Raw genomic sequence first — 25,019 nt, 5'->3', positions numbered from 1 at the left:
AAGCTTCCGTGTCATCATCGTACAGTCTACATGCCTGTCGTACCCGGGTTTAAACGATCTATGACGCACAGTGTGATAAGGTAATGATCTTATAGGAGGGCGAAAATCCTGCAGTGTATTCCTGGCTTTACAGAAATCTCTGATACAGTGCCCGACTGCTGCCAATTGAGCCTCTTTAAAAGTGTTCCTGGCAGCGGTGGGATTCGAACCCACGCCCCCGAAGAGACTGGAGCCTTAATCCAGCGCCTTAGACCGCTCGGCCACGCTACCACTCAAAGGGCTTGTGTCGGTTGTCCGGAGGACGCATATGCAGGCTGCATCGAGAATCAAGCCAGCTTCATTCAAGTTAACTGAACAATACATTCGCAAGTCACAAGCATATTACAGCAATTTTCCCATTAACTGAGAATAAGAGTCAACCTAAAATTTGTTAGTATTCTGAAACAAGAAAGTATTTATAACGTACGCAGCCTACAACCGCGACCCCCCGAAGCTGCAGCCTTCTGATTGAGAAACGGTCCACGTGAGACATCCAAAGCGCGTAGATGGCCTGGCTGACTGCTGGCAATAGAGCCTCTTTAAAACCACTGCTGGCAGCGGTGGGATTCGAACCCAAGCCCCCGGAGAGACTGCAGCCTAAATCCAGCGCCTTGGACCGCTCGGCCACGCTACCTCTTGGAGAAGGGCTCTCTGGTGCGTTTCGGTGTGGGTGCAGCTCCACGGACAGCCTCAGTTGATTTCGAGGATCTCGTCGGCGGGAGAGAAACACCTTTGAGGTCCTGCTGTGCTGAGTCATACTCCTGGAGATCCCAAATCCTACAGAGTTCTATCGTTTAGAAAGTACATCTGACACAACAAATGAAGCCATGGGGTTTGCTTAAACTCGAAAATTAGGTGAGATTCCCAAAGCTCCCACAGAAATCTAAAGGAAGCGCTTCTGACAAACCAATTAACATGTGGGATGTTCTTGCATGCCAAAACCACTTTATTCTCCCAATACTCTGAAGCCCGGGATACACTGCACTATTATTGGCTGTCCCAGACGAAAGATTGCCATCGTGAAACAATCGTCGCGATTTCAGTGATCGTGGCTCTTCATCGGTGGTCCTATGTCGTACAATGAGAGAGGTTCAAAGACGGCCGTTTTCCCGGTCTTTCGTCCAAAGATAGCCTACGATAGTTTTCTGACAGTGTCAGAAATTCAGCATGATCAATGCACAGTGTGTTTGCTGCTACGACCTGCGTACTGGTATTTGTTTAACACGAGCGCATGCTGTTGACGTTTCGCTAACGTGTGACGCAGCCGCCGAAGCTTCCGTGTCATCATCGTACAGTCTACATGCCTGTCGTACCCGGGTTTAAACGATCTATGACGCACAGTGTGATAAGGTAATGATCTTATAGGAGGGCAAAAATCCTGCAGTGTATTCCTGGCTTTACAGAAATCTCTGATACAGTGCCCGACTGCTGCCAATTGAGCCTCTTTAAAAGTGCTCCTGGCAGCGGTGGGATTCGAACCCACGCCCCCGAAGAGACTGGAGCCTTAATCCAGCGCCTTAGACCGCTCGGCCACGCTACCACTAAAAAGGCTTGCGTCGGGTGTCCGGAGCTCGCATATGCAGGCTGCATCGAGAATCAAGCCAGCTTCATTCAAGTTAACTGAACAATACATTCGCAAGTCACAAGCATATTACAGCAATTTTCCCATTACCTGAGAATAAGAGTCAACCTGATATTTGTTAGTATTCTGAAACAAGAAAGTATTTATAACGTACGCAGCCTACAAACGCGACCCCCCGAAGCTGCAGCCTTCTGATTGAGAAACGGTCCACGTGAGACTTCCAAAGCGCGTAGATGGCCTGGCTGACTGCTGGCAATAGAGCCTCTTTAAAACCACTGCTGGCAGCGGTGGGATTCGAACCCACGCCCCCGGAGAGACTGGAGCCTAAATCCAGCGCCTTGGACCGCTCGGCCACGCTACCTCTTGGAGAAGGGCTCTCTGGTGCGTTTCGGTGTGGGTGCAGCTCCACGGACAGCCTCAGTTGATTTCGAGGATCTTGTCAGCGGGAGAGAAACACCTTTGAGGTCCTGCTGTGCTGAGTCATACTCCTGGAGATCCCAAATCCTACAGAGTTCTATCGTTTAGAAAGTACATCTGACACAACAAATGAAGCCATGGGGTTTGCTTAAACTCGAAAATTAGGTGAGATTCCCAAAGCTCCCACAGAAATCTAAAGGAAGCGCTTCTGACAAACCAATTAACATGTGGGATGTTCTTGCATGCCAAAACCACTTTATTCTCCCAATACTCTGAAGCCCGGGATACACTGCACGATTATTGGCTGTCCCAGACGAAAGATTGCCATCGTGAAACAATCGTCGCGATTTCAGTGATCGTGGCTCTTCACGTCCTATGTCGTACAATGAGAGAGGTTCAAAGACGGCCGTTTTCCCGGTCGTTCGTCCAAAGATAGCCTACGATAGTTTTCTGACAGTGTCAGAAATTCAGCATGATCAACGCACAGTGTGTTTGCTGCTACGACCTGCGTACTGGTATTTGTTTAACGCGAGCGCATGCTGTTGACGTTTCGCTAACGTGTGACGCAGCCGCCGAAGCTTCCGTGTCATCATCGTACAGTCTACATGCCTGTCGTACCCGGGTTTAAACGATCTATGACGCACAGTGTGATAAGGTAATGATCTTATAGGAGGGCGAAAATCCTGCAGTGTATTCCTGGCTTTACAGAAATCTCTGATACAGTGCCCGACTGCTGCCAATTGAGCCTCTTTAAAAGTGCTCCTGGCAGCAGTGGGATTCGAACCCACGCCCCCGAAGAGACTGGAGCCTTAATCCAGCGCCTTAGACCGCTCGGCCACACTACCACTTAAAGGGCTTGAATCGGTTGTCCAGAGGTCGCATATGCAGGCTGCATTGAGAATCAAGCCAGCTTCATTCAAGTTAACTGAACAATACATTCGCAAGTCACAAGCATATTACAGCAATTTTCCCATTAACTGAGAATAAGAGTCAACCTGATATTTGTTAGTATTCTGAAACAAGAAAGTATTTATAACGTACGCAGCCTACAAACGCGACCCCCCGAAGCTGCAGCCTTCTGATTGAGAAACGGTCCACGTGAGACTTCCAAAGCGCGTAGATGGCCTGGCTGACTGCTGGCAATAGAGCCTCTTTAAAACCACTGCTGGCAGCGGTGGGATTCGAACCCACGCCCCCGGAGAGACTGGAGCCTACATCCAGCGCCTTGGACCGCTCGGCCACGCTACCTCTTGGAGAAGGGCTCTCTGGTGCGTTTCGGTGTGGGTGCAGCTCCACGGACAGCCTCAGTTGATTTCGAGGATCTCGTCGGTGGGAGAGAAACACCTTTGAGGTCCTGCTGTGCTGAGTCATACTCATGGAGATCCCAAATCCTACAGAGTTCTATCGTTTAGAAAGTACATCTGACACAACAAATGAAGCCATGGGGTTTGCTTAAACTCGAAAATTAGGTGAGATTCCCAAAGCTCCCACAGAAATCTAAAGGAAGCGCTTCTGACAAACCAATTAACATGTGGGATGTTCTTGCATGCCAAAATCACTTTATTCTCCCAATACTCTGAAGCCCGGGATACACTGCACGATTATTGGCTGTCCCAGACGAAAGATTGCCATCGTGAAACAATCGTCGCGATTTCAGTGATCGTGGCTCTTCATCGGTGGTCCTATGTCGTACAATGAGAGAGGTTCAAAGACGGCCGTTTTCCCGGTCGTTCGTCCAAAGATAGCCTACGATAGTTTTCTGACAGTGTCAGAAATTCAGCATGATCAATGCACAGTGTGTTTGCTGCTACGACCTGCGTACTGGTATTTGTTTAACGCGAGCGCATGCTGTTGACGTTTCGCTAACGTGTGACGCAGCCGCCGAAGCTTCCGTGTCATCATCGTACAGTCTACATGCCTGTCGTACCCGGGTTTAAACGATCTATGACGCACAGTGTGATAAGGTAATGATCTTATAGGAGGGCAAAAATCCTGCAGTGTATTCCTGGCTTTACAGAAATCTCTGATACAGTGCCCGACTGCTGCCAATTGAGCCTCTTTAAAAGTGCTCCTGGCAGAGGTGGGATTCAAACCCACGCCCCCGAAGAGACTGGAGCCTTAATCCAGCGCCTTAGACCGCTCGGCCACGCTACCACTCAAAGGGCTTGCGTCGGGTGTCCGGAGCTCGCATATGCAGGCTGCATCGAGAATCAAGCCAGCTTCATTCAAGTTAACTGAACAATACATTCGCAAGTCACAAGCATATTACAGCAATTTTCCCATTACCTGAGAATAAGAGTCAACCTGATATTTGTTAGTATTCTGAAACAAGAAAGTATTTATAACGTACGCAGCCTACAAACGCGACCCCCCGAAGCTGCAGCCTTCTGATTGAGAAACGGTCCACGTGAGACTTCCAAAGCGCGTAGATGGCCTGGCTGACTGCTGGCAATAGAGCCTCTTTAAAACCACTGCTGGCAGCGGTGGGATTCGAACCCACGCCCCCGGAGAGACTGGAGCCTAAATCCAGCGCCTTGGACCGCTCGGCCACGCTACCTCTTGGAGAAGGGCTCTCTGGTGCGTTTCGGTGTGGGTGCAGCTCCACGGACAGCCTCAGTTGATTTCGAGGATCTTGTCAGCGGGAGAGAAACACCTTTGAGGTCCTGCTGTGCTGAGTCATACTCCTGGAGATCCCAAATCCTACAGAGTTCTATCGTTTAGAAAGTACATCTGACACAACAAATGAAGCCATGGGGTTTGCTTAAACTCGAAAATTAGGTGAGATTCCCAAAGCTCCCACAGAAATCTAAAGGAAGCGCTTCTGACAAACCAATTAACATGTGGGATGTTCTTGCATGCCAAAACCACTTTATTCTCCCAATACTCTGAAGCCCAGGATACACTGCACGATTATTGGCTGTCCCAGACGAAAGATTGCCATCGTGAAACAATCGTCGCGATTTCAGTGATCGTGGCTCTTCATCGGTGGTCCTATGTCGTACAATGAGAGAGGTTCAAAGACGGCCGTTTTCCCGGTCTTTCGTCCAAAGATAGCCTACGATAGTTTTCTGACAGTGTCAGAAATTCAGCATGATCAACGCACAGTGTGTTTGCTGCTACGACCTGCGTACTGGTATTTGTTTAACGCGAGCGCATGCTGTTGACTTTTCGCTAACGTGTGACGCAGCCGCCGAAGCTTCCGTGTCATCATCGTACAGTCTACATGCCTGTCGTACCCGGGTTTAAACGATCTATGACGCACAGTGTGATAAGGTAATGATCTTATAGGAGGGCGAAAATCCTGCAGTGTATTCCTGGCTTTACAGAAATCTCTGATACAGTGCCCGACTGCTGCCAATTGAGCCTCTTTAAAAGTGTTCCTGGCAGCGGTGGGATTCGAACCCACGCCCCCGAAGAGACTGGAGCCTTAATCCAGCGCCTTAGACCGCTCGGCCACGCTACCACTCAAAGGGCTTGTGTCGGTTGTCCGGAGGACGCATATGCAGGCTGCATCGAGAATCAAGCCAGCTTCATTCAAGTTAACTGAACAATACATTCGCAAGTCACAAGCATATTACAGCAATTTTCCCATTAACTGAGAATAAGAGTCAACCTAAAATTTGTTAGTATTCTGAAACAAGAAAGTATTTATAACGTACGCAGCCTACAACCGCGACCCCCCGAAGCTGCAGCCTTCTGATTGAGAAACGGTCCACGTGAGACATCCAAAGCGCGTAGATGGCCTGGCTGACTGCTGGCAATAGAGCCTCTTTAAAACCACTGCTGGCAGCGGTGGGATTCGAACCCAAGCCCCCGGAGAGACTGCAGCCTAAATCCAGCGCCTTGGACCGCTCGGCCACGCTACCTCTTGGAGAAGGGCTCTCTGGTGCGTTTCGGTGTGGGTGCAGCTCCACGGACAGCCTCAGTTGATTTCGAGGATCTTGTCAGCGGGAGAGAAACACCTTTGAGGTCCTGCTGTGCTGAGTCATACTCCTGGAGATCCCAAATCCTACAGAGTTCTATCGTTTAGAAAGTACATCTGACACAACAAATGAAGCCATGGGGTTTGCTTAAACTCGAAAATTAGGTGAGATTCCCAAAGCTCCCACAGAAATCTAAAGGAAGCGCTTCTGACAAACCAATTAACATGTGGGATGTTCTTGCATGCCAAAACCACTTTATTCTCCCAATACTCTGAAGCCCGGGATACACTGCACTATTATTGGCTGTCCCAGACGAAAGATTGCCATCGTGAAACAATCGTCGCGATTTCAGTGATCGTGGCTCTTCATCGGTGGTCCTATGTCGTACAATGAGAGAGGTTCAAAGACGGCCGTTTTCCCGGTCTTTCGTCCAAAGATAGCCTACGATAGTTTTCTGACAGTGTCAGAAATTCAGCATGATCAATGCACAGTGTGTTTGCTGCTACGACCTGCGTACTGGTATTTGTTTAACGCGAGCGCATGCTGTTGACGTTTCGCTAACGTGTGACGCAGCCGCCGAAGCTTCCGTGTCATCATCGTACAGTCTACATGCCTGTCGTACCCGGGTTTAAACGATCTATGACGCACAGTGTGATAAGGTAATGATCTTATAGGAGGGCAAAAATCCTGCAGTGTATTCCTGGCTTTACAGAAATCTCTGATACAGTGCCCGACTGCTGCCAATTGAGCCTCTTTAAAAGTGCTCCTGGCAGCGGTGGGATTCGAACCCACGCCCCCGAAGAGACTGGAGCCTTAATCCAGCGCCTTAGACCGCTCGGCCACGCTACCACTCAAAAGGCTTGCGTCGGGTGTCCGGAGCTCGCATATGCAGGCTGCATCGAGAATCAAGCCAGCTTCATTCAAGTTAACTGAACAATACATTCGCAAGTCACAAGCATATTACAGCAATTTTCCCATTACCTGAGAATAAGAGTCAACCTGATATTTGTTAGTATTCTGAAACAAGAAAGTATTTATAACGTACGCAGCCTACAAACGCGACCCCCCGAAGCTGCAGCCTTCTGATTGAGAAACGGTCCACGTGAGACTTCCAAAGCGCGTAGATGGCCTGGCTGACTGCTGGCAATAGAGCCTCTTTAAAACCACTGCTGGCAGCGGTGGGATTCGAACCCACGCCCCCGGAGAGACTGGAGCCTAAATCCAGCGCCTTGGACCGCTCGGCCACGCTACCTCTTGGAGAAGGGCTCTCTGGTGCGTTTCGGTGTGGGTGCAGCTCCACGGACAGCCTCAGTTGATTTCGAGGATCTTGTCAGCGGGAGAGAAACACCTTTGAGGTCCTGCTGTGCTGAGTCATACTCCTGGAGATCCCAAATCCTACAGAGTTCTATCGTTTAGAAAGTACATCTGACACAACAAATGAAGCCATGGGGTTTGCTTAAACTCGAAAATTAGGTGAGATTCCCAAAGCTCCCACAGAAATCTAAAGGAAGCGCTTCTGACAAACCAATTAACATGTGGGATGTTCTTGCATGCCAAAACCACTTTATTCTCCCAATACTCTGAAGCCCGGGATACACTGCACGATTATTGGCTGTCCCAGACGAAAGATTGCCATCGTGAAACAATCGTCGCGATTTCAGTGATCGTGGCTCTTCACGTCCTATGTCGTACAATGAGAGAGGTTCAAAGACGGCCGTTTTCCCGGTCGTTCGTCCAAAGATAGCCTACGATAGTTTTCTGACAGTGTCAGAAATTCAGCATGATCAACGCACAGTGTGTTTGCTGCTACGACCTGCGTACTGGTATTTGTTTAACGCGAGCGCATGCTGTTGACGTTTCGCTAACGTGTGACGCAGCCGCCGAAGCTTCCGTGTCATCATCGTACAGTCTACATGCCTGTCGTACCCGGGTTTAAACGATCTATGACGCACAGTGTGATAAGGTAATGATCTTATAGGAGGGCGAAAATCCTGCAGTGTATTCCTGGCTTTACAGAAATCTCTGATACAGTGCCCGACTGCTGCCAATTGAGCCTCTTTAAAAGTGCTCCTGGCAGCAGTGGGATTCGAACCCACGCCCCCGAAGAGACTGGAGCCTTAATCCAGCGCCTTATACCGCTCGGCCACACTACCACTTAAAGGGCTTGAATCGGTTGTCCGGAGGTCGCATATGCAGGCTGCATTGAGAATCAAGCCAGCTTCATTCAAGTTAACTGAACAATACATTCGCAAGTCACAAGCATATTACAGCAATTTTCCCATTAACTGAGAATAAGAGTCAACCTGATATTTGTTAGTATTCTGAAACAAGAAAGTATTTATAACGTACGCAGCCTACAAACGCGACCCCCCGAAGCTGCAGCCTTCTGATTGAGAAACGGTCCACGTGAGACTTCCAAAGCGCGTAGATGGCCTGGCTGACTGCTGGCAATAGAGCCTCTTTAAAACCACTGCTGGCAGCGGTGGGATTCGAACCCACGCCCCCGGAGAGACTGGAGCCTACATCCAGCGCCTTGGACCGCTCGGCCACGCTACCTCTTGGAGAAGGGCTCTCTGGTGCGTTTCGGTGTGGGTGCAGCTCCACGGACAGCCTCAGTTGATTTCGAGGATCTCGTCGGTGGGAGAGAAACACCTTTGAGGTCCTGCTGTGCTGAGTCATACTCATGGAGATCCCAAATCCTACAGAGTTCTATCGTTTAGAAAGTACATCTGACACAACAAATGAAGCCATGGGGTTTGCTTAAACTCGAAAATTAGGTGAGATTCCCAAAGCTCCCACAGAAATCTAAAGGAAGCGCTTCTGACAAACCAATTAACATGTGGGATGTTCTTGCATGCCAAAATCACTTTATTCTCCCAATACTCTGAAGCCCGGGATACACTGCACGATTATTGGCTGTCCCAGACGAAAGATTGCCATCGTGAAACAATCGTCGCGATTTCAGTGATCGTGGCTCTTCATCGGTGGTCCTATGTCGTACAATGAGAGAGGTTCAAAGACGGCCGTTTTCCCGGTCGTTCGTCCAAAGATAGCCTACGATAGTTTTCTGACAGTGTCAGAAATTCAGCATGATCAACGCACAGTGTGTTTGCTGCTACGACCTGCGTACTGGTATTTGTTTAACGCGAGCGCATGCTGTTGACGTTTCGCTAACGTGTGACGCAGCCGCCGAAGCTTCCGTGTCATCATCGTACAGTCTACATGCCTGTCGTACCCGGGTTTAAACGATCTATGACGCACAGTGTGATAAGGTAATGATCTTATAGGAGGGCAAAATTCCTGCAGTGTATTCCTGGCTTTACAGAAATCTCTGATACAGTGCCCGACTGCTGCCAATTGAGCCTCTTTAAAAGTGCTCCTGGCAGCGGTGGGATTTGAACCCACGCCCCCGAAGAGACTGGAGCCTTAATCCAGCGCCTTGGACCGCTCAGCCACGCTACCTCTTGGAGAAGGGCTCTCTGGTGCGTTTCGGTGTGGGTGCAGCTCCACGGACAGCCTCAGTTGATTTCGAGGATCTCGTCGGCGGGAGAGAAACACCTTTGAGGTCCTGCTGTGCTGAGTCATACTCCTGGAGATCCCAAATCCTACAGAGTTCTATCGTTTAGAAAGTACATCTGACACAACAAATGAAGCCATGGGGTTTGCTTAAACTCGAAAATTAGGTGAGATTCCCAAAGCTCCCACAGAAATCTAAAGGAAGCGCTTCTGACAAACCAATTAACATGTGGGATGTTCTTGCATGCCAAAACCACTTTATTCTCCCAATACTCTGAAGCCCGGGATACACTGCACGATTATTGGCTGTCCCAGACGAAAGATTGCCATCGTGAAACAATCGTCGCGATTTCAGTGATCGTGGCTCTTCATCGGTGGTCCTATGTCATACAATGAGAGATGTTCAAAGACGGCCGTTTTTCCGGTCTTTCGTCCAAATCGTAGCGGTGGCCTACGATAGTTTTCTGACAGTGTCAGAAATTCAGCATGATCAACGCACAGTGTGTTTGCTGCTACGACCTGCGTACTGGTATTTGTTTAACGCGAGCGCATGCTGTTGACGTTTCGCTAACGTGTGACGCAGCCGCCGAAGCTTCCGTGTCATCATCGTACAGTCTACATGCCTGTCGTACCCGGGTTTAAACGATCTATGACGCACAGTGTGATAAGGTAATGATCTTATAGGAGGGCAAAAATCCTGCAGTGTATTGCTGGCTTCACAGAAATCTCTGATACAGTGCCCGACTGCTGCCAATTGAGCCTCTTTAAAAGTGCTCCTGGCAGCGGTGGGATTCGAACCCACGCCCCCGAAGAGACTGGAGCCTTAATCCAGCGCCTTAGACCGCTCGGCCACGCTACCACTTAAAGGGCTTGCGTCGGTTGTCCAGAGCTCGCATATGCAGGCTGCATCGAGAATCAAGCCAGCTTCATTCAAGTTAACTGAACAATACATTCGCAAGTCACAAGCATATTACAGCAATTTTCCCATTAACTGAGAATAAGAGTCAACCTGATATTTGTTAGTATTCTGAAACAAGAAAGTATTTATAACGTACGCAGCCTACAAAGGCGACCCGCCGAAGCTGCAGCCTTCTGATTGAGAAACGGTCCACGTGAGACTTCCAAAGCGCGTAGATGGCCTGGCTGACTGCTGGCAATAGAGCCTCTTTAAAACCACTGCTGGCAGCGGTGGGATTCGAACCCACGCCCCCGGAGAGACTGGGGCCTAAATCCAGCGCCTTGGACCGCTCGGCCACGCTACCTCTTGGAGAAGGGCTCTCTGGTGCGTTTCGGTGTGGGTGCAGCTCCACGGACAGCCTCAGTTGATTTCGAGGATCTCGTCGGCGGGAGAGAAACACCTTTGAGGTCCTGCTGTGCTGAGTCATACTCCTGGAGATCCCAAATCCTACAGAGTTCTATCGTTTAGAAAGTACATCTGACACAACAAATGAAGCCATGGGGTTTGCTTAAACTCGAAAATTAGGTGAGATTCCCAAAGCTCCCACAGAAATCTAAAGGAAGCGCTTCTGACAAACCAATTAACATGTGGGATGTTCTTGCATGCCAAAACCACTTTATTCTCCCAATACTCTGAAGCCCGGGATACACTGCACGATTATTGGCTGTCCCAGACGAAAGATTGCCATCGTGAAACAATTGTCGCGATTTCAGTGATCGTGGCTCTTCATCGGTGGTCCTATGTCATACAATGAGAGAGGTTCAAAGACGGCCGTTTTTCCGGTCTTTCGTCCAAAGATAGCCTACGATAGTTTTCTGACAGTGTCAGAAATTCAGCATGATCAACGCACAGTGTGTTTGCTGCTACGACCTGCGTACTGGTATTTGTTTAACGCGAGCGCATGCTGTTGACGTTTCGCTAACGTGTGACGCAGCCGCCGAAGCTTCCGTGTCATCATCGTACAGTCTACATGCCTGTCGTACCCGGGTTTAAACGATCTATGACGCACAGTGTGATAAGGTAATGATCTTATAGGAGGGTAAAAATCCTGCAGTGTATTCCTGGCTTTACAGAAATCTCTGATACAGTGCCCGACTGCTGCCAATTGAGCCTCTTTAAAAGTGCGATTCGAACCCACGCCCCCGAAGAGACTGGAGCCTTAATCCAGCGCCTTAGACCGCTCGGCCACGCTACCACTCAAAGGGCTTGCGTCGGGTGTCCGGAGCTCGCATATGCAGGCTGCATCGAGAATCAAGCCAGCTTCATTCAAGTTAACTGAACAATACATTCGCAAGTCACAAGCATATTACAGCAATTTTCCCATTACCTGAGAATAAGAGTCAACCTGATATTTGTTAGTATTCTGAAACAAGAAAGTATTTATAACGTACGCAGCCTACAAACGCGACCCCCCGAAGCTGCAGCCTTCTGATTGAGAAACGGTCCACGTGAGACTTCCAAAGCGCGTAGATGGCCTGGCTGACTGCTGGCAATAGAGCCTCTTTAAAACCACTGCTGGCAGCGGTGGGATTCGAACCCACGCCCCCGGAGAGACTGGAGCCTAAATCCAGCGCCTTGGACCGCTCGGCCACGCTACCTCTTGGAGAAGGGCTCTCTGGTGCGTTTCGGTGTGGGTGCAGCTCCACGGACAGCCTCAGTTGATTTCGAGGATCTTGTCAGCGGGAGAGAAACACCTTTGAGGTCCTGCTGTGCTGAGTCATACTCCTGGAGATCCCAAATCCTACAGAGTTCTATCGTTTAGAAAGTACATCTGACACAACAAATGAAGCCATGGGGTTTGCTTAAACTCGAAAATTAGGTGAGATTCCCAAAGCTCCCACAGAAATCTAAAGGAAGCGCTTCTGACAAACCAATTAACATGTGGGATGTTCTTGCATGCCAAAACCACTTTATTCTCCCAATACTCTGAAGCCCGGGATACACTGCACGATTATTGGCTGTCCCAGACGAAAGATTGCCATCGTGAAACAATCGTCGCGATTTCAGTGATCGTGGCTCTTCATCGGTGGTCCTATGTCGTACAATGAGAGAGGTTCAAAGACGGCCGTTTTTCCGGTCTTTCGTCCAAAGATAGCCTACGATAGTTTTCTGACAGTGTCAGAAATTCAGCATGATCAACGCACAGTGTGTTTGCTGCTACGACCTGCGTACTGGTATTTGTTTAACGCGAGCGCATGCTGTTGACGTTTCGCTAACGTGTGACGCAGCCGCCGAAGCTTCCGTGTCATCATCGTACAGTCTACATGCCTGTCGTACCCGGGTTTAAACGATCTATGACGCACAGTGTGATAAGGTAATGATCTTATAGGAGGGTAAAAATCCTGCAGTGTATTCCTGGCTTTACAGAAATCTCTGATACAGTGCCCGACTGCTGCCAATTGAGCCTCTTTAAAAGTGCGATTCGAACCCACGCCCCCGAAGAGACTGGAGCCTTAATCCAGCGCCTTAGACCGCTCGGCCACGCTACCACTCAAAGGGCTTGTGTCGGTTGTCCGGAGGACGCATATGCAGGCTGCATCGAGAATCAAGCCAGCTTCATTCAAGTTAACTGAACAATACATTCGCAAGTCACAAGCATATTACAGCAATTTTCCCATTAACTGAGAATAAGAGTCAACCTGATATTTGTTAGTATTCTGAAACAAGAAAGTATTTATAACGTATGCAGCCTACAAACGCGACCCGCCGAAGCTGCAGCCTTCTGATTGAGAAACGGTCCACGTGAGACTTCCAAAGCGCGTAGATGGCCTGGCTGACTGCTGGCAATAGAGCCTCTTTAAAACCACTGCTGGCAGCGGTGGGATTCGAACCCACGCCCCCGGAGAGACTGGAGCCTAAATCCAGCGCCTTGGACCGCTCGGCCACGCTACCTCTTGGAGAAGGGCTCTCTGGTGCGTTTCGGTGTGGGTGCAGCTCCACGGACAGCCTCAGTTGATTTCGAGGATCTCGTCGGCGGGAGAGAAACACCTTTGAGGTCCTGCTGTGCTGAGTCATACTCCTGGAGATCCCAAATCCTACAGAGTTCTATCGTTTAGAAAGTACATCTGACACAACAAATGAAGCCATGGGGTTTGCTTAAACTCGAAAATTAGGTGAGATTCCCAAAGCTCCCACAGAAATCTAAAGGAAGCGCTTCTGACAAACCAATTAACATGTGGGATGTTCTTGCATGCCAAAACCACTTTATTCTCCCAATACTCTGAAGCCCGGGATACACTGCACTATTATTGGCTGTCCCAGACGAAAGATTGCCATCGTGAAACAATCGTCGCGATTTCAGTGATCGTGGCTCTTCATCGGTGGTCCTATGTCGTACAATGAGAGAGGTTCAAAGACGGCCGTTTTCCCGGTCTTTCGTCCAAAGATAGCCTACGATAGTTTTCTGACAGTGTCAGAAATTCAGCATGATCAATGCACAGTGTGTTTGCTGCTACGACCTGCGTACTGGTATTTGTTTAACGCGAGCGCATGCTGTTGACGTTTCGCTAACGTGTGACGCAGCCGCCGAAGCTTCCGTGTCATCATCGTACAGTCTACATGCCTGTCGTACCCGGGTTTAAACGATCTATGACGCACAGTGTGATAAGGTAATGATCTTATAGGAGGGCAAAAATCCTGCAGTGTATTCCTGGCTTTACAGAAATCTCTGATACAGTGCCCGACTGCTGCCAATTGAGCCTCTTTAAAAGTGCTCCTGGCAGAGGTGGGATTCAAACCCACGCCCCCGAAGAGACTGGAGCCTTAATCCAGCGCCTTAGACCGCTCGGCCACGCTACCACTCAAAGGGCTTGTGTCGGGTGTCCGGAGCTCGCATATGCAGGCTGCATCGAGAATCAAGCCAGCTTCATTCAAGTTAACTGAACAATACATTCGCAAGTCACAAGCATATTACAGCAATTTTCCCATTAACTGAGAATAAGAGTCAACCTAAAATTTGTTAGTATTCTGAAACAAGAAAGTATTTATAACGTACGCAGCCTACAACCGCGACCCCCCGAAGCTGCAGCCTTCTGATTGAGAAACGGTCCACGTGAGACATCCAAAGCGCGTAGATGGCCTGGCTGACTGCTGGCAATAGAGCCTCTTTAAAACCACTGCTGGCAGCGGTGGGATTCGAACCCAAGCCCCCGGAGAGACTGCAGCCTAAATCCAGCGCCTTGGACCGCTCGGTCACGCTACCTCTTGGAGAAGGGCTCTCTGGTGCGTTTCGGTGTGGGTGCAGCTCCACGGACAGCCTCAGTTGATTTCGAGGATCTCGTCGGCGGGAGAGAAACACCTTTGAGGTCCTGCTGTGCTGAGTCATACTCCTGGAGATCCCAAATCCTACAGAGTTCTATCGTTTAGAAAGTACATCTGACACAACAAATGAAGCCATGGGGTTTGCTTAAACTCGAAAATTAGGTGAGATTCCCAAAGCTCCCACAGAAATCTAAAGGAAGCGCTTCTGACAAACCAATTAACATGTGGGATGTTCTTGCATGCCAAAACCACTTTATTCTCCCAATACTCTGAAGCCCGGGATACACTGCACTATTATTGGCTGTCCCAGACGAAAGATTGCCATCGTGAAACAATCGTCGCGATTTCAGTGATCGTGGCTCTTCATCGGTGGTCCTATGTCGTACAATGAGAGAGGTTCAAAGACGGCCGTTTTCCCGGTCTTTCGTCCAAAGATAGCCTACGATAGTTTTCTGACAGTGTCAGAAATTCAGCATGATCAATGCACAGTGTGTTTGCTGCTACGACCTGCGTACTGGTATTTGTTTAACGCGAGCGCATGCTGTTGACGTTTCGCTAACGTGTGACGCAGCCGCCGAAGCTTCCGTGTCATTATCGTACAGTCTACATGCCTGTCGTACCCGGGTTTAAACGATCTATGACGCACAGTGTGATAAGGTAATGATCTTATAGGAGGGCAAAAATCCTGCAGTGTATTCCTGGCTTTACAGAAATCTCTGATACAGTGCCCGACTGCTGCCAATTGAGCCTCTTTAAAAGTGCTCCTGGCAGCGGTGGGATTCGAACCCACGCCCCCGAAGAGACTGGAGCCTTAATCCAGCGCCTTAGACCGCTCGGCCACGCTACCACTCAAAAGGCTTGCGTCGGGTGTCCGGAGCTCGCATATGCAGGCTGCATCGAGAATCAAGCCAGCTTCATTCAAGTTAACTGAACAATACATTCGCAAGTCACAAGCATATTACAGCAATTTTCCCATTACCTGAGAATAAGAGTCAACCTGATATTTGTTAGTATTCTGAAACAAGAAAGTATTTATAACGTACGCAGCCTACAAACGCGACCCCCCGAAGCTGCAGCCTTCTGATTGAGAAACGGTCCACGTGAGACTTCCAAAGCGCGTAGATGGCCTGGCTGACTGCTGGCAATAGAGCCTCTTTAAAACCACTGCTGGCAGCGGTGGGATTCGAACCCACGCCCCCGGAGAGACTGGAGCCTAAATCCAGCGCCTTGGACCGCTCAGCCACGCTACCTCTTGGAGAAGGGCTCTCTGGTGCGTTTCGGTGTGGGTGCAGCTCCACGGACAGCCTCAGTTGATTTCGAGGATCTTGTCGGCGGGAGAGAAACACCTTTGAGGTCCTGCTGTGCTGAGTCATACTCCTGGAGATCCCAAATCCTACAGAGTTCTATCGTTTAGAAAGTACATCTGACACAACAAATGAAGCCATGGGGTTTGCTTAAACTCGAAAATTAGGTGAGATTCCCAAAGCTCCCACAGAAATCTAAAGGAAGCGCTTCTGACAAACCAATTAACATGTGGGATGTTCTTGCATGCCAAAACCACTTTATTCTCCCAATACTCTGAAGCCCGGGATACACTGCACGATTATTGGCTGTCCCAGACGAAAGATTGCCATCGTGAAACAATCGTCGCGATTTCAGTGATCGTGGCTCTTCATCGGTGGTCCTATGTCGTACAATGAGAGAGGTTCAAAGACGGCCGTTTTCCCGGTCTTTCGTCCAAAGATAGCCTACGATAGTTTTCTGACAGTGTCAGAAATTCAGCATGATCAACGCACAGTGTGTTTGCTGCTACGACCTGCGTACTGGTATTTGTTTAACGCGAGCGCATGCTGTTGACTTTTCGCTAACGTGTGACGCAGCCGCCGAAGCTTCCGTGTCATCATCGTACAGTCTACATGCCTGTCGTACCCGGGTTTAAACGATCTATGACGCACAGTGTGATAAGGTAATGATCTTATAGGAGGGTAAAAATCCTGCAGTGTATTCCTGGCTTCACAGAATCTCTGATACAGTGCCCGACTGCTGCCAATTGAGCCTCTTTAAAAGTGCTCCTGGCAGCGGTGGGATTCGAACCCACGCCCCCGAAGAGACTGGAGCCTTAATCCAGCGCCTTAGACCGCTCGGCCACGCTACCACTTAAAGGGCTTGCGTCGGTTGTCCAGAGCTCGCATATGCAGGCTGCATCGAGAATCAAGCCAGCTTCATTCAAGTTAACTGAACAATACATTCGCAAGTCACAAGCATATTACAGCAATTTTCCCATTAACTGAGAATAAGAGTCAACCTGATATTTGTTAGTATTCTGAAACAAGAAAGTATTTATAACGTACGCAGCCTACAAAGGCGACCCGCCGAAGCTGCAGCCTTCTGATTGAGAAACGGTCCACGTGAGACTTCCAAAGCGCGTAGATGGCCTGGCTGACTGCTGGCAATAGAGCCTCTTTAAAACCACTGCTGGCAGCGGTGGGATTCGAACTTACGCCCCCGGAGAGACTGGAGCCTAAATCCAGCGCCTTGGACCGCTCGGCCACGCTACCTCTTGGAGAAGGGCTCTCTGGTGCGTTTCGGTGTGGGTGCAGCTCCACGGACAGCCTCAGTTGATTTCGAGGATCTCGTCGGCGGGAGAGAAACACCTTTGAGGTCCTGCTGTGCTGAGTCATACTCCTGGAGATCCCAAATCCTACAGAGTTCTATCGTTTAGAAAGTACATCTGACACAACAAATGAAGCCATGGGGTTTGCTTAAACTCGAAAATTAGGTGAGATTCCCAAAGCTCCCACAGAAATCTAAAGGAAGCGCTTCTGACAAACCAATTAACATGTGGGATGTTCTTGCATGCCAAAACCACTTTATTCTCCCAATACTCTGAAGCCCGGGATACACTGCACGATTATTGGCTGTCCCAGACGAAAGATTGCCATCGTGAAACAATTGTCACGATTTCAGTGATCGTGGCTCTTCATCGGTGGTCCTATGTCATACAATGAGAGAGGTTCAAAGACGGCCGTTTTTCCGGTCTTTCGTCCAAAGATAGCCTACGATAGTTTTCTGACAGTGTCAGAAATTCAGCATGATCAACGCACAGTGTGTTTGCTGCTACGACCTGCGTACTGGTATTTGTTTAACGCGAGCGCATGCTGTTGACGTTTCGCTAACGTGTGACGCAGCCGCCGAAGCTTCCGTGTCATCATCGTACAGTCTACATGCCTGTCGTACCCGGGTTTAAACGATCTATGACGCACAGTGTGATAAGGTAATGATCTTATAGGAGGGTAAAAATCCTGCAGTGTATTCCTGGCTTTACAGAAATCTCTGATACAGTGCCCGACTGCTGCCAATTGAGCCTCTTTAAAAGTGCGATTCGAACCCACGCCCCCGAAGAGACTGGAGCCTTAATCCAGCGCCTTAGACCGCTCGGCCACGCTACCACTCAAAGGGCTTGTGTCGGTTGTCCGGAGGACGCATATGCAGGCTGCATCGAGAATCAAGCCAGCTTCATTCAAGTTAACTGAACAATACATTCGCAAGTCACAAGCATATTACAGCAATTTTCCCATTAACTGAGAATAAGAGTCAATTTGTTAGTATTCTGAAACAAGAAAGTATTTATAACGTATGCAGCCTACAAACGCGACCCGCCGAAGCTGCAGCCTTCTGATTGAGAAACGGTCCACGTGAGACTTCCAAAGCGCGTAGATGGCCTGGCTGACTGCTGGCAATAGAGCCTCTTTAAAACCACTGCTGGCAGCGGTGGGATTCGAACCCACGCCCCCGGAGAGACTGGAGCCTAAATCCAGCGCCTTGGACCGCTCGGCCACGCTACCTCTTGGAGAAGGGCTCTCTGGTGCGTTTCGGTGTGGGTGCAGCTCCACGGACAGCCTCAGTTGATTTCGAGGATCTCGTCGGCGGGAGAGAAACACCTTTGAGGTCCTGCTGTGCTGAGTCATACTCCTGGAGATCCCAAATCCTACAGAGTTCTATCGTTTAGAAAGTACATCTGACACAACAAATGAAGCCATGGGGTTTGCTTAAACTCGAAAATTAGGTGAGATTCCCAAAGCTCCCACAGAAATCTAAAGGAAGCGCTTCTGACAAACCAATTAACATGTGGGATGTTCTTGCATGCCAAAACCACTTTATTCTCCCAATACTCTGAAGCCCGGGATACACTGCACTATTATTGGCTGTCCCAGACGAAAGATTGCCATCGTGAAACAATCGTCGCGATTTCAGTGATCGTGGCTCTTCATCGGTGGTCCTATGTCGTACAATGAGAGAGGTTCAAAGACGGCCGTTTTCCCGGTCTTTCGTCCAAAGATAGCCTACGATAGTTTTCTGACAGTGTCAGAAATTCAGCATGATCAATGCACAGTGTGTTTGCTGCTACGACCTGCGTACTGGTATTTGTTTAACGCGAGCGCATGCTGTTGACGTTTCGCTAACGTGTGACGCAGCCGCCGAAGCTTCCGTGTCATCATCGTACAGTCTACATGCCTGTCGTACCCGGGTTTAAACGATCTATGACGCACAGTGTGATAAGGTAATGATCTTATAGGAGGGCAAAAATCCTGCAGTGTATTCCTGGCTTTACAGAAATCTCTGATACAGTGCCCGACTGCTGCCAATTGAGCCTCTTTAAAAGTGCTCCTGGCAGAGGTGGGATTCGAACCCACGCCCCCGAAGAGACTGGAGCCTTAATCCAGCGCCTTAGACCGCTCGGCCACGCTACCACTCAAAGGGCTTGCATCGGGTGTCCGGAGCTCGCATATGCAGGCTGCATCGAGAATCAAGCCAGCTTCATTCAAGTTAACTGAACAATACATTCGCAAGTCACAAGCATATTACAGCAATTTTCCCATTACCTGAGAATAAGAGTCAACCTGATATTTGTTAGTATTCTGAAACAAGAAAGTATTTATAACGTACGCAGCCTACAAACGCGACCCCCCGAAGCTGCAGCCTTCTGATTGAGAAACGGTCCACGTGAGACTTCCAAAGCGCGTAGATGGCCTGGCTGACTGCTGGCAATAGAGCCTCTTTAAAACCACTGCTGGCAGCAGTGGGATTCGAACCCACGCCCCCGGAGAGACTGGAGCCTAAATACAGCGCCTTGGACCGCTCGGCCACGCTACCTCTTGGAGTAAGGGCTATTAGAGGGTTTCCGTCAGTTTGCCCATGCGTTTAAATTGCCAAAGTCTGCATAGTTGTGCCGAGGGACCGTACAGCTTATTTGTCTGCCGTGGCCCACTTAGCCCGGTGACGAATCGTCAGATTCCCCTTATCCCGCCCCCGCGAGAGCAAATCTTGGTAATGGCCAATCGGACGCCTCCAGGGGCATTGTTGAGCTACGAGACTGCCCCCCTCACCCCCCCCAGGCCCCCCACTGACAGGGACCCATTATTTGTCCGTTTTCCCATTATTGTCGCGGATTTGGTTCCTCCCCCAGCGGGACCCCGTGACACGCCCCCCAGGACACGCCCCCAATGACACGAACCCACTATTTGTCCATTTGCCCATTATTGGTGCGGATCGACCCCGTGACCCCTGCTGACCACCCCCCCGACCCCCCCCCACTGACACGAACCCACTATTTGTCCATTTGCCCATTATTGGTGCGGATCGACCCCCTGACCCCTGCTGACCACCCCCCAACCACGTTTTGCGATCGCACCGGGAGGCACAGCGAGGGCGCTGTGGGCACGGCGTACGCCGAATGCGCGCGGGCTTCGGAGACGTCGTGCGCGGGCCCTCTACTGGACCGCACGCCAAATTTCGGGCACCTAGTCTTTTTCCCGGCCTCGCGGGAGCACTGACAGTTTCCCGCTAAATTAGCGGGTTCGCGGACGGTGTCCGATCGGGTCGAAATTCGGCACCCGCGCGCTTGGGGGCCCCGCCGTACGGGCCCCCGAAGCGCAGACCTCTGGGACCTTCGGAAAAAAAGTTAGCGAAACGGAGCTCAAATGGAAAGCAACATGGTGTAGTGGTCTAGGCCATCAAGAGGATCATGATGAGTGATTTTGAGAACATTTGGACAACCCTGTCTTATTTTTGAGCTACGTTATCCAGATTCGGATATGTCGATCGGGGGCCCCCCAGAGGTCATCTGACACCGCGCGGGGTTACGAGGAGCGCGTCCACAAACCCATTACGGAAAATAACATTGGTTTAATGGAAAAGTGTCGCGACCCCCGCGCGGTCCCCGAACGTCGCGCGGCCCCGATACGCCCGTCGTAACATCCCACAGGGGGCCCGGCTGTGGACTCCAGTGGACGCGGCAGAGAGCCTATCGCGAGCCGAGTTACGAACCCTAAATCTGGGATTTCGCGCCGCTCCTGTGCGCACGCGGTGCGGCGTTGGCGCGTGGGTTTCGGATATGTCGGGCCAGAGCCGTCCGGCAGACCGCGTGCCGAATTTGGAGAGCTTACGACTTTTCCTGTCCTCGCGGGAGACCCGACAGTTTCCCGCGTTTCGGTACGCGGGTTCGTGTCGGCTTCCGATCGGGCCGAAACTCGGCACGCGCGCACTCTGGGGTCCCAAACGACGGAACCCGGAAGCGCAGACTCGAGCGACGTTCGGAAGAAGAGCTATAGGGCCGTATCTCGCGCGGGGGTCGCACTTTGCGGTGGGTTTACGCGGTCGCGAAGACTCCGATTCGACCGGGGCGCGCGCGGGTCTTCTAGTCCGGACGTCCTCTCCGCGGAACACCGAGCGTCGCGGCCGAGACCCCTTCGCGACTCGACCTGCCTGCCCTAGTTTTAAGGTTTTCGGCAGGGCGTAGCGCGCGCGCCTTACGCCGTCGGCGCGCGGGTTCCGGATATGTCGCGTTAGAGCTCTCCGGCAGCCCGCGCACCGATTTCTGCGACCTTTCGACTTTTCCCAGCTTAGCGGGAGACCTGACAGTTTCCCGCTACCGGCCGTGGGTTCGTGCCGGAGTCCGATCGGGTCAAAAATCGGCACGCTCTATGTCGGAGTTCTCCCGAGACGGACCCCCGAAGCGCGGGCCGCTGCGGCGTTCCAGAAAAAATAGATTCCAAAAAAGCAACGAAAACTTGAGGCCTGAGGCCTATGGGAATTATAATGGGGGAATTTGATGTTTTCGGACGGCGGCCAAATTTTTTCTTTCGCGCCACGACGCCCGTCTTCGGATATGTTGTAGAGGGGCACTCTGTGAGCCAGGGCCCCGAATTTGGGGCACCTAGGCCCTTCCGGGGCCCTTCGGTGAGGCTGCGAAAATCCTCATTTTTTCATGTTTTTTGTATGGGACGCGAAAATTTGTCACCAGGGAACAAGTTTTCTAGGCGTTTCAGACGACGCTGATTCACCTGGTAAAATTTCTGTGAGAAGGATTTTTGAGTTTGGACGTGTGTTTTTTTGTGTGAGAAAGGGTGAAAAAAAGCTCAATTTGGTGCTTCATTGCTCAGCCCAGGAAGGTCTTAGGGACTCGAATGAGGGTTCGTTGGAAAGGCCCGGACACGACCTTTACAAAGAGCCCAGAGTCGAGGGTGTGGCCCATTCAGGGGCGGAGCTAGAGGCATTTAAAAATCAGAAAAGTGTGAAAAAGCTCAAGTTTAGGGCTCTGTTTCTCGGCCAAGGAAGGTCGCAGAGACTCGAGTGAGGGTTCGTTGGAAAGGCCCGGACCGGGCCTTTCCAACGAGCCCAAGGTTGAGGGTGTGGCTTATTCATGGGCGGAGCTAGGGGCTTTTGAATTTAAAAGCTCGTTTTTTATATCGTTTTTTTTGAGGGTGTGGCTTATTCATGGGCGGAGCTAGGGGCTTTTGAATTTAAAAGCTCGTTTTTTATATCTCCGGCAGGGAAGGTCCTAGAGACTCGAGGGTGGGCGCGTTTTGAAGGGCTCGGAGAGACCTTTCGAACGACACCAGCCTCCAGTCTCTACGACGTTCCCTCGCCGAGATATGGTTTTCCACTTTTGAAAATGTATGAAAAAGGCTTGTTTTCAGGGCTAGTTTGCTCGGCCCAGGAAGGTCCTAGGGACTCGATTGAGGGTGCTTTGGAAAGGCCCGGACTAGGCCTTTCCAAAGAGCCCAGGGTCGAGGGTTCAGGGGCGGAGCTAGGGGCGTTTAAATATCAGAAAAATGTGAAAAATCTCAAGTTTAGGGCTCTGTTTCTCGGCCCAGGAAGGTCGTAGAGACTCGAGTGAGGGTTCGTTGGAAAGGCCCGGACGAGGCCTTTACAACGAACCCGAGATCTAGGGCGTGGCTCCTTCAAGGGCGGAGCTATGCGCTTTTGAAAAGGCGTTTGGAAAACGATGGTTTTTCGGAAAGGGGCGGGGCCATAGAGACTTGGGGTTGGGGGCGTGTCTGAGGGGGCGGCGAGACCTTTCCAACGACACCACCCCCGAGTCTCTACGACGTTCTTTGGCCGAGATAGATTTTTTATGTTTTTTTTTAAATATTCAAAAAATGCTTTTTGGCAGTTTGGCCTCAACCGTTTTTGGATTTGAAAATGTGTGAAAAATGCTAAAGTTTAGGGCTCCTTTTCTCGGCCTAGGAAGGTCGGAGAGACTCGGGGTGGGTGTCGTTGGAAAGCCCTCCTCCAGACCTTTCCAACAATTCCTAGTTTAAGGGTGTAGTCCTTTCGGGGGCGGAGCTACGGGCATTTGAATATAAAAGCCATTTTTTTATATCTCCGGAACGGAAGGTCCTAGAGACTTGGGGCTGGGGGCGCTGTGAAGGGGGCGGCGTGACCTTTCCAACGACACCACCCCCAAGTCTCTACGACGTTCCTGTGCCGAGATATTGCTTAACATTTTTTGAAAATGTGTGAAAATGGCTTATATTCAGGACTCATTTTCTCGGCCTAGGAAGGTCGTAGAGACTTGGGGTTGGGGTCATCGGAAAGCCTGGGAATAGACCTTTCCAACGACGGTGTACCCCTTACGTTTTTTTTTGACCAAATTTTCGACCTCGCCGGATCTTCGCCAAATTCGCACCACGCGTAGGGCGTGCCGAGACTAAGACAGGAGCGTGATCCCCGCGTTCCTAGCTCCTTCCTGGAACACTGACGGAAAACCATTATTCTGACAATGGCAATGTATCATATGGCAATTGTCAGTCTTCTATCTCGGCACAGGAACGAGCTGGGGGGGTGGGACCAGCGCTATTGTCATAGTCTCGGCACGCCCTACGCGTGGTGCGGATTTGGTGACGATCGGGCGAGGTCGAAAATTTGGTCAAAAAAAAACGTAAGGTGTACCCCTTACGTTTTTTTTTGACCAAATTTTCAACCTCGCCGGATCTTCGCCAAATTCGCACCACGCGTAGGGCGTGCCGAGACTAAGACAGGAGCGTGATCCCCGCGTTCCTAGCTCCTTCCTGGAACACTGACGGAAAACCATTATTCTGACAATGGCAATTTATCATATGGCAATTGTCAGTCTTCTATCTCGTCACAGGAACGAGCTAGGAACGCGGGACCCGCGCTCCTGTCATAGTCTCGGCACGTACTACGCGTGGTGCGAATCTGGCGAAGATCGGGCGAGGTCGAAAATTTGGTCAAAAAAAACGTAAGGTGTACCCCTTACGTTTTTTTTTGACCAAATTTTCGACCTCGCCGGATCTTCGCCAAATTCGCACCACGCGTAGGGCGTGCCGAGACTAAGACAGGAGCGTGATCCCCGCGTTCCTAGCTCCTTCCTGGAACACTGACGGAAAACCATTATTCTGACAATGGCAATGTATCATATGGCAATTGTCAGTCTTCTATCTCGGCACAGGAACGAGCTGGGGGGGTGGGACCAGCGCTATTGTCATAGTCTCGGCACGCCCTACGCGTGGTGCGGATTTGGTGACGATCGGGCGAGGTCGAAAATTTGGTCAAAAAAAAACGTAAGGTGTACCCCTTACGTTTTTTTTTGACCAAATTTTCGACCTCGCCGGATCTTCGCCAAATTCGCACCACGCGTAGGGCGTGCCGAGACTAAGACAGGAGCGTGATCCCCGCGTTCCTAGCTCCTTCCTGGAACACTGACGGAAAACCATTATTCTGACAATGGCAATTTATCATATGGCAATTGTCAGTCTTCTATCTCGGCACAGGAACGAGCTGGGGGGGTGGGACCAGCGCTATTGTCATAGTCTCGGCACGCCCTACGCGTGGTGCGGATTTGGTGACGATCGGGCGAGGTCGAAAATTTGGTCAAAAAAAAACGTAAGGTGTACCCCTTACGTTTTTTTTTGACCAAATTTTCGACCTCGCCGGATCTTCGCCAAATTCGCACCACGCGTAGGGCGTGCCGAGACTAAGACAGGAGCGTGATCCCCGCATTCCTAGCTCCTTCCTGGAA

General features: G+C 50.5%; 23 non-coding genes across 23 annotated transcripts; all 23 read right to left on the bottom strand.

Annotated features, from left to right (window-relative positions):
• Positions 1-188: 188 nt before the first annotated feature.
• trnal-aag (transfer RNA leucine (anticodon AAG)) lies at positions 189-270 on the bottom strand. The gene has a single exon. It is a non-coding gene; the product is annotated as a tRNA-Leu (tRNA).
• Positions 271-1,497: 1,227 nt separating this feature from the next.
• On the bottom strand, positions 1,498-1,579 carry trnal-aag (transfer RNA leucine (anticodon AAG)). The gene has a single exon. It is a non-coding gene; the product is annotated as a tRNA-Leu (tRNA).
• A 321-nt stretch (positions 1,580-1,900) lies between these two features.
• On the bottom strand, positions 1,901-1,982 carry trnal-uag (transfer RNA leucine (anticodon UAG)). Its single transcript has one exon. It is a non-coding gene; the product is annotated as a tRNA-Leu (tRNA).
• Positions 1,983-2,801: 819 nt separating this feature from the next.
• trnal-aag (transfer RNA leucine (anticodon AAG)) lies at positions 2,802-2,883 on the bottom strand. Its single transcript has one exon. It is a non-coding gene; the product is annotated as a tRNA-Leu (tRNA).
• Positions 2,884-3,204: 321 nt separating this feature from the next.
• Positions 3,205-3,286, bottom strand: trnal-uag (transfer RNA leucine (anticodon UAG)). Its single transcript has one exon. It is a non-coding gene; the product is annotated as a tRNA-Leu (tRNA).
• A 1,227-nt stretch (positions 3,287-4,513) lies between these two features.
• Positions 4,514-4,595, bottom strand: trnal-uag (transfer RNA leucine (anticodon UAG)). The gene has a single exon. It is a non-coding gene; the product is annotated as a tRNA-Leu (tRNA).
• An 824-nt stretch (positions 4,596-5,419) lies between these two features.
• trnal-aag (transfer RNA leucine (anticodon AAG)) lies at positions 5,420-5,501 on the bottom strand. The gene has a single exon. It is a non-coding gene; the product is annotated as a tRNA-Leu (tRNA).
• Positions 5,502-6,728: 1,227 nt separating this feature from the next.
• Positions 6,729-6,810, bottom strand: trnal-aag (transfer RNA leucine (anticodon AAG)). Its single transcript has one exon. It is a non-coding gene; the product is annotated as a tRNA-Leu (tRNA).
• A 321-nt stretch (positions 6,811-7,131) lies between these two features.
• Positions 7,132-7,213, bottom strand: trnal-uag (transfer RNA leucine (anticodon UAG)). Its single transcript has one exon. It is a non-coding gene; the product is annotated as a tRNA-Leu (tRNA).
• Positions 7,214-8,032: 819 nt separating this feature from the next.
• Positions 8,033-8,114, bottom strand: trnal-aag (transfer RNA leucine (anticodon AAG)). Its single transcript has one exon. It is a non-coding gene; the product is annotated as a tRNA-Leu (tRNA).
• Positions 8,115-8,435: 321 nt separating this feature from the next.
• On the bottom strand, positions 8,436-8,517 carry trnal-uag (transfer RNA leucine (anticodon UAG)). Its single transcript has one exon. It is a non-coding gene; the product is annotated as a tRNA-Leu (tRNA).
• Positions 8,518-9,341: 824 nt separating this feature from the next.
• On the bottom strand, positions 9,342-9,423 carry trnal-aag (transfer RNA leucine (anticodon AAG)). The gene has a single exon. It is a non-coding gene; the product is annotated as a tRNA-Leu (tRNA).
• Positions 9,424-10,254: 831 nt separating this feature from the next.
• trnal-aag (transfer RNA leucine (anticodon AAG)) lies at positions 10,255-10,336 on the bottom strand. The gene has a single exon. It is a non-coding gene; the product is annotated as a tRNA-Leu (tRNA).
• Positions 10,337-10,657: 321 nt separating this feature from the next.
• Positions 10,658-10,739, bottom strand: trnal-uag (transfer RNA leucine (anticodon UAG)). The gene is given in 2 exon segments: positions 10,658-10,692; positions 10,702-10,739. It is a non-coding gene; the product is annotated as a tRNA-Leu (tRNA).
• Positions 10,740-11,951: 1,212 nt separating this feature from the next.
• Positions 11,952-12,033, bottom strand: trnal-uag (transfer RNA leucine (anticodon UAG)). The gene has a single exon. It is a non-coding gene; the product is annotated as a tRNA-Leu (tRNA).
• A 1,212-nt stretch (positions 12,034-13,245) lies between these two features.
• Positions 13,246-13,327, bottom strand: trnal-uag (transfer RNA leucine (anticodon UAG)). The gene has a single exon. It is a non-coding gene; the product is annotated as a tRNA-Leu (tRNA).
• A 2,133-nt stretch (positions 13,328-15,460) lies between these two features.
• Positions 15,461-15,542, bottom strand: trnal-aag (transfer RNA leucine (anticodon AAG)). Its single transcript has one exon. It is a non-coding gene; the product is annotated as a tRNA-Leu (tRNA).
• Positions 15,543-15,863: 321 nt separating this feature from the next.
• Positions 15,864-15,945, bottom strand: trnal-uag (transfer RNA leucine (anticodon UAG)). The gene has a single exon. It is a non-coding gene; the product is annotated as a tRNA-Leu (tRNA).
• Positions 15,946-16,768: 823 nt separating this feature from the next.
• Positions 16,769-16,850, bottom strand: trnal-aag (transfer RNA leucine (anticodon AAG)). The gene has a single exon. It is a non-coding gene; the product is annotated as a tRNA-Leu (tRNA).
• A 321-nt stretch (positions 16,851-17,171) lies between these two features.
• On the bottom strand, positions 17,172-17,253 carry trnal-uag (transfer RNA leucine (anticodon UAG)). Its single transcript has one exon. It is a non-coding gene; the product is annotated as a tRNA-Leu (tRNA).
• A 1,205-nt stretch (positions 17,254-18,458) lies between these two features.
• trnal-uag (transfer RNA leucine (anticodon UAG)) lies at positions 18,459-18,540 on the bottom strand. The gene has a single exon. It is a non-coding gene; the product is annotated as a tRNA-Leu (tRNA).
• An 824-nt stretch (positions 18,541-19,364) lies between these two features.
• On the bottom strand, positions 19,365-19,446 carry trnal-aag (transfer RNA leucine (anticodon AAG)). Its single transcript has one exon. It is a non-coding gene; the product is annotated as a tRNA-Leu (tRNA).
• A 321-nt stretch (positions 19,447-19,767) lies between these two features.
• On the bottom strand, positions 19,768-19,849 carry trnal-uag (transfer RNA leucine (anticodon UAG)). The gene has a single exon. It is a non-coding gene; the product is annotated as a tRNA-Leu (tRNA).
• Between the last annotated feature and the right edge of the window lie 5,170 nt (positions 19,850-25,019).

Source organism: Paramisgurnus dabryanus, chromosome 1 (assembly GCF_030506205.2).
Source record: "Paramisgurnus dabryanus chromosome 1, PD_genome_1.1, whole genome shotgun sequence".
Lineage (NCBI taxonomy): Eukaryota > Metazoa > Chordata > Actinopteri > Cypriniformes > Cobitidae > Paramisgurnus > Paramisgurnus dabryanus.
This window is presented reverse-complemented; position numbering and strand designations above follow the sequence as displayed.